Raw genomic sequence first — 11,810 nt, 5'->3', positions numbered from 1 at the left:
ATGTGAACTTCATGCCAAGAATGATCAAAAGAGATAAATAAAACCACTATATGCTTCTTAGGGGAAAAGTGCAAAGGAAGCAATAACAATCATAAGTATGTATGCAGCAAATAGAGGAGCACACAAATACGAGACAAATTTTAACAGATGTGAAAAATCAAATAAGTAATAACACAATCATAACAGGGGACATTAACATACCATTGTCACAGAGACATAGATCAAATACAGAAAAAATCATCAAAGAAATAAAGAACTAAACCAAACTTGTGAAAAAATGGACTCAGTAGACCTTTACAGAGTATTCCACCCAATGACATCACAAAAGACATTCTTCTCAGCTGCACATGGGATGTTTTCTAAAATAGACCATATACTAGCACATAAAATATGCTTAAGTAAATGCAAAGAAATTCAAATTATGCCATGCATATTACTGGACTATAGTGCAATGAAACTGGAAATTAATGACAAAAGAAATCTCAAATCTCCATAAACACACAGAAATAATTAACATCCTCCTAAACAAATGATGGGTCAGAGAAGAAATTAAAGAAGAAATTAAACCATATTTCCAATCAAATAAAAATGCAGGTATAACTTACAGGAACCTGTGGGATGCAGTGAAAGCAATCCTCAGAGGGAAAATTTATAATGGTGAATTCCTACATCAGGAAAACAGAATGAGCACAAATAAACGACCTTATGCTACACCTCAAGCTTCTAGAAAAAGCAGAGCTAGTGCAGCCCAAAGCCCAGAAAAGGCAGGAAATTATAAAGATCACAGCAAAAATTACTGCAATGGAAACTAAGAAAACAATACAAAGAATTAATGAATTGAAGAGTTGGTTCTTTGAAAGAATAAATAAAATTGTTAAAACCATAGCCTACCTATCAAAAAAGGAAAGAAAAAACTGAAATTCATGCAATAAGGAATAAAAAGAATGAAGTCATTAAAGATCCTGTAGAAATAAAGAAGATTGTCAATACCTACTTTGAAAATCTTTACTCTCATAGGACAGAAAATAAAGAGGAAATGGACAGATTCCAAGATACTTGTGAATTAGCAAAGCTGAATCAAGAAGATATGAAAGTCTTGAATAACACAATGTCAGCCAATGAAATTGAAAATGTAATAAAAAACCTTACCAACAAAGAAAACCATAGGTCCTCCTGAATTCTACAGGAAGTTTAGAGAAGATATAATGTCAATTCTTTTCAAACTGTATAATGAAATTGAAAGGGAAGCAATTCCCCCTAACTCATTCCTGGAGATAAGTAGTACCTTATAACAAAATGAGAGAAAGCCTCAATCAAAAAGAGAACTACAGCCCATTCTTCCTAATGAACATAGATGCAAAAATGCCCAACAAAATACCAGCAAATAGAATGTAGCAAATCATCAAGAAGATTATACAACATGACCAAGTGCAACTCTTCCCAGGGATGCAGGATGGTTCAATATACTCAAATCAATTCATGTAATATACTATATCAATACAGCCAAAGATAAAAATCACATGATCATCTCAATAGAGGCAGAAAAAGTTTTTGATAATGTCCAACATTTATTCATGATAAAAACCCTACAGAAAATAGGGATGGATGGTCTTTAACTCACTCTGATAAAAGCCACCTATGACAAACCAACAGCCAGCGTCATACTAAATGAACAAAAACTGAAAGCTTTTACTTTAAAATCAGGAACAAGACAAAGATGTCCACTGTCACCACTGCTATCGAAAATAGTTCTGGAAAGATTAGGCAGAGCAATTAGACAAGAGAGAGAAAAAAAGGCATAAGGATAGGAAAAGAAAAAGTGAAATTATCATTATTTGCAGATGAAATGATACTCTACACAGAAGACCCCACAACTCCACAAAAAACCTTATCAGTTAGATAACCAAATTCAGTAGCATAGCTGGATACAATATCAACACAAAAAATCAATAGCATTCCTGTATACAAATAAGAAAAACACTGAAAGACAATTTATGCTTTCACAATAGTATGCAAAAAAAATGAAATATTTAGGAATCAGTCTAACAAAGAAAGTAAAATATCGCTACAGTGAAAAAAATTCAGTACTCCAAATGAAGAGATTGAAGAGGATTTCAGAAAATGGAAAGATATTCCTTGGTCAAGGATAGGAAGAACCAACATTGTGAAAATAGCTATACTCCCAAAATTGTTGTACAAATTCGATGCAATCCCAGTTAAAATACTATTAGTATACCTTACAGATCTAGAGAAAATATTCCTAAAATTCATCTGGAACCAGAAGAGGCCTAGCATAGCAAAAACAATCCTGGGCAACAAAGGAAAGGCAGGAGGCATCACAATCCTTGACTAGAAATTATACTACAAAGCTACTGTGATGAAATCAGCATGCTACTTAACCACCTTGTCATTAACAAAGGGGCCAAATGTTCACTGAAAGAAAGATAGCTTTTTTAATAAACAGTGCTGAAAAAATCTGGTTTTCCACATGCTGAAGACTAAAACTAGACCCATGTCTATAACCATGAGTTAAATTCAAGTAAAAATGGATCAAAGATCTAAATATTAAACTGAAACACTAAATCTAATGGAAGAGAAAGTAGGTAGAAATCTTGAAGACATAAGGGTAGGCAGAGAGTTCATGAACAAAAACCAAACTGCACGGGAAATATTTCCATGCATCAACAACTGGATGTCATCTTATTGAAAAATTTTTGCACATCAAAAGAAATCATCTACAAAGTAAAAGAAAACCAGTGAACTGGGAAAAATTTTAGCCAACTGTCCCTCAGACAAAGGACATCTATCTAAAATATATGAATAACTTAAAAAATTCAGCCCTCCAATATTCAAAGACTAAATAAAAGAATGGACATCTGAGATGAATATGTACTTCTCAGATAAGGAAATACAAATCCAAATAAATATATGAAAATTTGTTCAACATCATTTATCACTCAAGAAATTCCGATTAAAGCAACACTGAGGTCCCATCTCACCCCAGAAAGAATGGTTATCTGTTGGAAGCCACTGGAGCTGGCTTTGGTCATTTGTGTGAGGGCAGGACAGAGCCAGAGTGTGTCAAGCAGTCAAGCTACCTCAGTATTGAGAAAAGCATCCTGCCAGGAAAATCACAGTCGTTAGTCACTAAGCCACAATACTTCTCCTGATACTAACTTTCCAAGAGTAAAAATTAATGCCCCTACTGTTGATGTCAGTCCTCTTGCACATAAGGTGAGAGGTAACTCCACCTGACATTGGCTATTGTGTTTTTTTGGTCATTTTCCAAATCCTTTCACCATTTTCTCCTGGGGACTACCGAGAGACCACCAAGTCCTACAGCTATGGTCAAGAAAATAAACAATAACAGATAACAAATGCTGGAGAGGCTGGGGGAAAAAGAAACCCTTCTATACTGCTGGTGGAAGTGTAGACTGATAAAACCACTGTGGAAATCAGTCTGGAGATTCCTCACAAAACTAGTATTAGAGGTTCCATTCAATCCAAGTATTCTCCATGTGCATATTTTCCCAGAAGTATTAAGACATCATATTACAATGATACATGCGCATCCATGTTTATAGCAACACAATTTGTCATAGCTAAAAGTTGGAAACAACCCTAATGCCCACCAACTGAGGAATGGATAACAAAGATGTGGTATTTTTATACAGTGGAGTACCACTCAGCAATAAAAAAATTATAAATTCAAGACTTTCATATGTAAATGGCTGCAATAGAGACCATACTTATAAATGAAATAAATCAGATCCATATGTGTATTGGGTTAAATACCCTTAGTTATTGCAGGTTGATCAGGCCCACAATCTCCCAGGCAAGTGGATGGCAAAGGCTTAAATAAATGAGACAATTGTAATGTTTTCAGGGCTCCAGGAGGGACTAACTCTCTTACAGCTTTGATATTCTCTGAGTTTAGACAAAAATTTCTGTAGGAAGCCCATATTTATTTGGTTTTCAAACAAAGGAGGAGGATACTTAAGAAAACACAGGTATCTCACAGGACCTTGGGAAGATTTTCCCAAGTAAATTATGTTAGTCAGGAGAACTACCTTATCTTTAGGTTGGTATTTATTGTGGGAGTATGGAGCCTGCAGCTGCAGTCTCCTTGTAGTTAATTGGAATTGAAGTCAAACATCCTCAGCTGTGGCCTTATCCTGTCCTTTGATGACTCACAGCTTCACAGGCCAATACAGGCCTCAGGGTGACCAGGGACTCACAGAGGTTTACTTCCTATGAGTCCACTATCTTCAGACAAAGTGCCTAAGCTTCAGACAACTCACAAGTAAACAAGGAAAGCCAACTGGTTAATATTAAATTCAGCTCAGAGTCACTTTTAGTGGTCGCCAACACATGTGTAAACATTATATTGTCTCCATAGTGTAAGAACCTGAAAGAGTAAATAAAGCCCCAAAGGGACAATAGATACTGTGAAAGGGAAAGAAATTGCTCAAAGGGAAGTAACAACTGGGATGAGGGAAAGGAGAAGGAGAAAGAAGAAAAGCAGGGAAAAATATATATGGAAGATTGGCTGGGATAATTGTACTGCTAATGTCTGTTGGTTCATTGAAAGGAACAGTTAATGCTTAGATTTTTTTGGCCAATTTTGCATGCTTGTATCTGCTGGTATGAACACCTAGTTTGGAGACAACAATGTGCAATGTAACAACTATTGGTAGGTTCCTACCATCATGTTTGGTGGAGCTCTGTATCCTTTCTAATCATTTAAAAAAATTTTTTTGTTCTCTGTGATGGTTTGATCGATCTTGAATTCTTACATCTGGTGGTCTGGGTAACTTTGCTGAAGACAGTACTATGTAGTATAGCAACCACTGTTGATTCCTATCATTTTATTTTTAAACCTTGTATCATTTTTATTTTTTTGTGTGTTGTTCTGTGTTTGTCTATGTTGTTTCTTTGTTTTTGTTTTATTGTCTTTGGAACAAACAATTAAAATTTTAAAAAGTTTTGAATCTGAAACACTTTTACTTGATTGGCTCTGTCTTTTCCTTAACTGCAGAATTATATCACTAACTATCCCCAATTCCAGGCAGTTTCTTCATGAAAGACTGTTGTGAAACCTTGCAATATTATCCTCAATACTATACCCATCCACTGACCGCCTTCTCCTGAGACAATTAAGGTGCTCGTCCAGAGAAACTCTTCTTCACAATCATAGGCACAGTGATGCTTGTGCATCAGGCTCTCTGTGGTCCTGGAGCTTCCAGTTCAAGTCAATAAAAATGTTCTGGTCAGGTCAAAATCAGATCAGCTTCCGCTGCAGAGGGATCTAAATCTGGTGTATATATCAGGAATGTGAGGGCAGGAACAAGACAAGGAACTTCCACTCCCTGTGACAGGGTGACTCCTGTCATTGTGGGGGTGGGAGGGAGGGGCTGTGGAGCTAGGCTGGTGACAGGTTTTTGTCTCACTGTCCTATCTGTCTGTGTCACTGTGAGCATCAGCATTGCTGTCGTAACTTTGGCAGTAATAGTCAGCCTCATCCTCAGGCTGGGCCCCACTGATGGTCAAAGTGACTGTGTTTCCTGAGCTGGAGCCAGAGAATCTGTCAGGGATCCCTGAGGGCCGTTCACTATCCTGATAGATGACCAGTGCAGGGGCCTGGCCTGTCTTCTGCTGGTACCAGTTAGCAATAGTGTTAGAGAGAATATCTCCAGAGCAGGTGATTGTAGCCGTCTGTCCTGGGGCCACCGACACTGATGGCAGCTGTGTCAGGATGGAGGAGGCCATGGAACCTGCAAGAGAGGAGTGGAGAAAGGCCTGAGGATGAAGGACCTATTCCCAGGGGTCCTCCCAGACACTATACCTAGGCCAAGCTCAGCATTTGGGACAGAATCCAATCTATGTCATGTGGGTTCTGCATCTAGGTACAGAGATGGGCAAGTCACCTGTGCAGAGAAGAATGAGCAGGCAATGCATCCAGGCCATGTTGGTGATGTCCCACGGCTCTTCCTGCTGAGATGCACAGCACAGCTGGCCTCTCCCGGTCCTCTCTTATTAGTCTGAAATCTTTGGGGCAGAGAGTGCTTGATGATTATGCAAATTCACTGCTCCCTTGGGGCTCATGATTGAGGGCAAGTCTGGAACATTCTTACCACCTGGTAGGGTCTTTGTCAGAAGGGAGGAGCAAGAACTAGACCTCAACTTCCTCCAGTTTTTTTCTCCCCTGGCCTCCAAATCCCTGATCAAAGCCGTCTTTCATGGGTTGAGCATGGGATCACTTTGCCAATACAGAGCAGGTTTGCAGCGTGTCCTGAGCCCAGCTTAATACAGCTGTTTTCCTACTGGAGCCTGGGCATGGCTATACAGAACCCAGCTGAGAGACTACTGCTGACATTTCACTCAGAAGTAGGTGGAATATGGGTGCCTCACCTTCTTCCTTTTTCTTGCCCCTGGGTCCTCTGCTGCATTTTGTCCCATTCTTGTCATTTCATTAGAAGTTGATCATGTGTCATTAGGATTTTAGTTCATTCATTTCATGACTTTTGATTGGGTGAACCACTACCAGACTGTATGAGTTCACAACATCTTGTTGAATGATTTCACATGTGTTTTCTCTGCTTAGTGACATCCCTGTTTCCACAATACAGTAGGAATGTGGTTTGCAAATGTATGACTGCCTGTCTTTAATTTTTGCATCACATTGTCATGTCATCTTGTTCAAAGTGGCAGAAACTAGACCTTCCCTAGAAATGTACTTCTACTTCCATGGCCTCTGTGATGGTCCTAGTCACAGTCTTTTATACAGTCTCAGCTCTGGAAGTTGGATGTCAGAGGTTAGTCTACCAGTGAGGATTCTGTCCTGAGACAAGGACAGTCCAGTGACTGAAGCTGTGACCCAAGGGTGATGGGTGCCATATCACTCTTCAGAGTGTCTTCCACCGGAGATTGCACCTCAATACAGGAACTGCAGCCTTAGGACAGATCTGCCTGCAGTTTGAAGATGATAAGAGAATGGAATGTGCCTGAGTCTCTGCGAGATGCAAGCCCTGCTGCCGGTGCTGAACAGTGATGAATGATGTCGTTGAAGACCCCAGCAGCCCTAGCAGTCACCCTGAGTTAGAGGCACAGGTCCTTGGAGCCCAATCTTCTCTGACTAGGGTCCTTCATAGAAATATGGACTTCAGGGTGGTTTCTCCATTGATACTCAGCCTGGCATGAGCATCCCAGGATAGTCCTGGGGATGAGGCTATTGTACTGCTTTTTTCTAGCAGAAGTCTTCACTTACCTGGATGCTTCTCTGACTTGAGAGTGTGCATAAGTCTGACCCTCAGAAGGCAGTCATAGTAGTCCAAAGGATTTTCCCAAATTCTGGTCTGAGGACTTTCCCTTAGACACCTGTTAGTCCCCAGGGCTGTCCTCCTTTCTGCATTTCCCGTCATCCCTGGTCTCTCTTCCTGCAACTCTGCTGCCCCCTGCTGGTGAAGGGGTATGAAAGTAAAAGCCTACCTCCTTCAGGGAACTGCCACCATCCTGTATCCTGAAAGTTGCTGACTGGGAGTCCAGTCTCATTCTGTGGAAGGTGTTCTTACCTGCTCAGTGCTGCGCAGAGAAGTAGCACTGTGTTGGGCAGATAGGTGGAGAAGGCACAGTCCTTGTAACTAAGTTTCAGAGTAAAATGTCTGTCATCAGGCCTCAATTTTGATCAAAGAATTCAATCTGCAGACAAAGCTTTAGCTGTTCTTTAAGATGACCAGGGCATCTTCTGTGACCCCTCTCAAGGATATTTACTTCCCATGCATATGTAGGCATCAGCACTTACCCTAACCCCTCCCCACACAGCATCCACTGTCAAGACCTCAAGAAATTCCTGGCAGCACATTTCAGCTGTGTTTGTACATCATTATCCATGTCATCACCATCATTAACATCACTGTCATCTTCGTTATATTCATCTCCATCCTCCCTCCTCCTCCTCCTCCTCATGATTATTATCATCTCTATTCACCACCCATATTGTTGAGTCTCTTGCACCAGCTTCATGTTTGCTTCTAATGATCCTGAGAATCTCATAAAACATAGCTAACTCCTTTTGGAGGATATCTTCAGAAGAAGGACAAGACTCCAAGTGAGTCATTCAGAAGAAGGACTGACTCCACGTCAGTCATTGAGACACAGACTGAGTATTTACTTTAATTAAAAGCCATTCTTAGAGTTCCTGTTGGTAGTTGGGGATTTTGCTTAACATCGGTGTAAGGCTCCCAACTTCACAGCAGGCAAAGTAAAGTCCTAGTTATATTGGAATACAGAAAACAGTAGAGTCAAAGCAAAGATTTGATCAGTTATCCAGAAATTAATTCCTTGGATCTTTGGTCTAGAGGATGACCACAGTGGGACATGGAGGACTCTAAGAGCTAAAGAGCATAGCATGTCTGGTGTTCTATTTTGTTCCCAGTTGTCCCCACAATGGCCTGGTCACCACTAGGATCCTTACTCATCCAGCAGGTGGTGGTGCCAATGGGGCTGTGCACACTTAGAGACACATCCATCACTGGAGAAACTACGGAGACTGTGGAGGCTTCTGTGTAGTGCGGCCCTAGCCTGGCTTCTGCTGTTGCTCTCCGTATTGTTGTCTGATCTCCTCTGTTATGGTTTGGATCTGGAGTTTCCCACAAGGAGTCTCATGTGCTTGGAAGGTGACTAGATCATGGGAACACTGTACTAGTTCACAAATTCATACATTTTTGAATTCAGTGGCTGGGTGTGGTGTTGAGAGGTGAGGTCTGATAGGAGGTGGAACACAGTGTGAGCTGAAGTTCATTCTTATCTACATCGTGTCACTTTTCACTCTCTGCTTCCTGGCTGATGATGCTGGCTGAGCAGCTTTCTCTACCATGCAGCTCTGCCATGGAGCCAGCAGATTTTTGACTGAAACCACTGGGCACTGTGCTCCCAACAAGGCTCCCCTCCTTTAACTTACAGAAGTCAGGTGTTATGTCCTAGTGATGCAAAGGTAGATGATACATCTACTTTCGCGACCAGTTCATAACAGGTGTCTCACTGCCACTTTCATTAGAAGATCTAAGTATTAGGAGACAACAGGTCTTGCGGGAACTTGGAAGAAGAATAGGTGTGCAGCACTGGATCTCATTCCACTGAATATGAGAATATCAAGTATAGTTCAAGAGGATCTCAGAGTGTCTTCCTGTGGATCTGTGGGCCCTGAGACCTCTTAGAAGTGGTTACGTGCTGCTTTGATGAATACAAGTGGGAGCTGGTGTCACTCAGACAAGTGCCCTGATATCCACCTAGATGTGCGGGAGGAGGACCACCTCAGGGGGTGTTTTCTGTGCTGCCCCATGGCTGCTCTGCACTTAGTGGGTGTGCAGGTTGCTGGCTGCTTCTTCTTTGCCTGGCATGATGTAATGGGAGGAGTCTGCGTGTGAAAAAGTGAAAGAGGGGAAACCATGGAGGTGAGAATGCAGGGAAGAAAAGGGAAAACAGGAGGTACTTACAGAAGAAGGGAGTTATCCTGCTGGGGAAACAGCAGTGTGGGCCAGATTTCCATTCTTGCTGTTCCTCAACCAACCTTAGCAGTCATTGACCTGAGAGTCCTGTTAACCGTATCTGGATGCTACCCTAGCTGCTCCTTGGAAGCCCTCAGAGGACCATTTCTACCCAAAGGAAAACAGTCAGTCTAGGAGTGGCTCAATGAAGTTGACCTTGCTTACCTAAGGCCATCATGTAGAGATTTGGGAACTGTCTCCTCGTGGGAATGTCACATGACCCTCTTTCTGTCATGGTCACTGCCATCTTGTAAGGAGTGCTATTAGTGAGTCCACCTGGTTCAGCCCCACTTTGGGTCCAAGACACTTATGTCCAGAAAGATAAGGTAACTAGTCACTTTTTGACTTCACAGTGTTCGGAAAACCTTATATTCAAGTAATTTGTCTCTTCCATAAAATCCAGCTTCTCAACCGAGAGAGTATGAAGCTTAAGAATTACTTCAAGAGCCTCGGTTATCAAGCTCCACCCTGTGCACAACATCTTGGGTGCCAAGCTGAGCTGTGGACAGGTTCAGGAGCCTTGTTCACTGTACCCACACCCGTCCCCCACCAGCATAGGAACCAGGCTGAGCCCCGGACACCTTTGAGAAGTTTCATGATCTGCCCCCTCCCCTTTAGATCTGGTTTGAGAGCCAAGGTCAGCCCTGGACAGCTTTGGGAGCCGTGGTGCCCATATCCCCAACACCACCCACTGACATGGGGGGGGACAGGTTGAGTCCTGGACAGTTATAAGGACCTTGGGGAGCATGCTGTGGCCCCCCTTGTGGGAACATAGCTGAGCCTTGGATAGCTTAGGGCTGGTTGGTGAGCAGTCCCCACCTCTAACCAACTGCCATGGGACCCACACTGAGCACCTGACACCTTTGGGAGCACTGGTGACAGCACTCCTTCCCCTGATACCATCATGGAAGACACACTGAGCACCAGAGAGCTTTGGGAGCTTTGTCCTGCCACTCTCACTTGATTCTGAGAGTGAGGCTGAGCCCTAAGAAATCCCAGACCTTGGAAAATGACAAATGATGTAGCAAAATGCAGTCTCAGACCTCTGCCCCTTCCAGAGCAAGTGTAGGAGACATGGACATAGAAGAAATTGGAAGTCCCCCACCTGAAATTTGTGAAATGAAAGCAACTAAAGTAAAGGAACAACTCTATCAGGCCATAGAAAAAATCAGATCAGAAATAATCTCAGGTAAAGAATGAAATGACAACAGTAATGAAAGAATTGCTCAGCATATCTAAAGAAGACATAGATAAAAAATAGAGGAGTATAGAAAAATGATGGAAACCTAGAATGAACCATACAGGAAAGAATTAGAATGCTCAAAACATTAGATACCTAAGAAATTAAAAATTCCATCGAAAGCTGGTACAACCACTTGAGGGAAGCTGAAGATAGACTTTCAGACTTTGAAGATAGCATTGCAGTTGATGATCTTGAAGGAAGGATCTCTTAAAAGTACCAAGGAACCAGGAAATAACAATTCCACAGCTGCAAGATGATGCAAAGTAAAACAATGTAAGATTAATAGTTGTCAAGGAAACAGCAGGAGTCAACATAAATGACATCAAATGACTATTTGCCTAAGTAATAGAAGAAAATTTCCAAAACATGGGAAAAGAATCTGATATACTGTTAAGTGAGGCATATAGAACTCCATTTAGCTGTAATCAAAATAAATCTACTCTCAGACATGATAGTTAATGCCCTAGAAATGGGGCAAAAGAACAAAATATTAAAAGCTGCTAGAGAAAAGAAACAGATTACCTATAAAGGGAAGCCCATCAGAATCACAGCAGATTTCTAAGAAAAACCCATCAAGTCAAGAAGAGCTTGGAGGGAAGTATTTCCTGAAAGAAAACAACTTCTAACCCAGATAGTTGGATGCTGCTAAATTCTCCTTCAAAATTAATGGAGAAATAAAATATTTCCATGACAAAGAACAACTGAAGAAATCCATGAGTGCCAAACCAGCCCTATACACAGTACTTAAAGATATTCTAGAAAGAGATAAAAAATGAACACAATTTCAAGAAGCACCATAGAAAGGAACCACCAAGCACAGCAAGCTATTACACAGGTGGAACATGTAAGGAACCAACCGTAGGAAACTAACATGACAAAGATAAGACAATGCATATCAGTTATAACCATGAATAGGAACAGGCTCAATTCACCACTCAAAAGAAGGAGACTGGCAGTGTGGATGAAGAAACAAGAAACACATTTAACTCAAAAAGAAATTCATAGACTGAAAGTCAAAGGAT

The 11,810-nt window shown here is 41.3% G+C and overlaps 2 gene segments (V, D, J or C); both read right to left on the bottom strand.

Moving 5' to 3' along the window:
* Positions 1–11,810, bottom strand: part of LOC102009145 — a 718,028-nt gene that overhangs the window by 273,106 nt on the left and 433,112 nt on the right.
* LOC102014012 overlaps positions 1–11,810 on the bottom strand; it is a 660,803-nt gene that overhangs the window by 269,550 nt on the left and 379,443 nt on the right.

Source organism: Chinchilla lanigera, unplaced genomic scaffold (assembly GCF_000276665.1).
Source record: "Chinchilla lanigera isolate Chin_1 unplaced genomic scaffold, ChiLan1.0 scaffold00054, whole genome shotgun sequence".
In the NCBI taxonomy this organism is placed as follows: Eukaryota; Metazoa; Chordata; class Mammalia; order Rodentia; family Chinchillidae; genus Chinchilla; species Chinchilla lanigera.
This window is presented reverse-complemented; position numbering and strand designations above follow the sequence as displayed.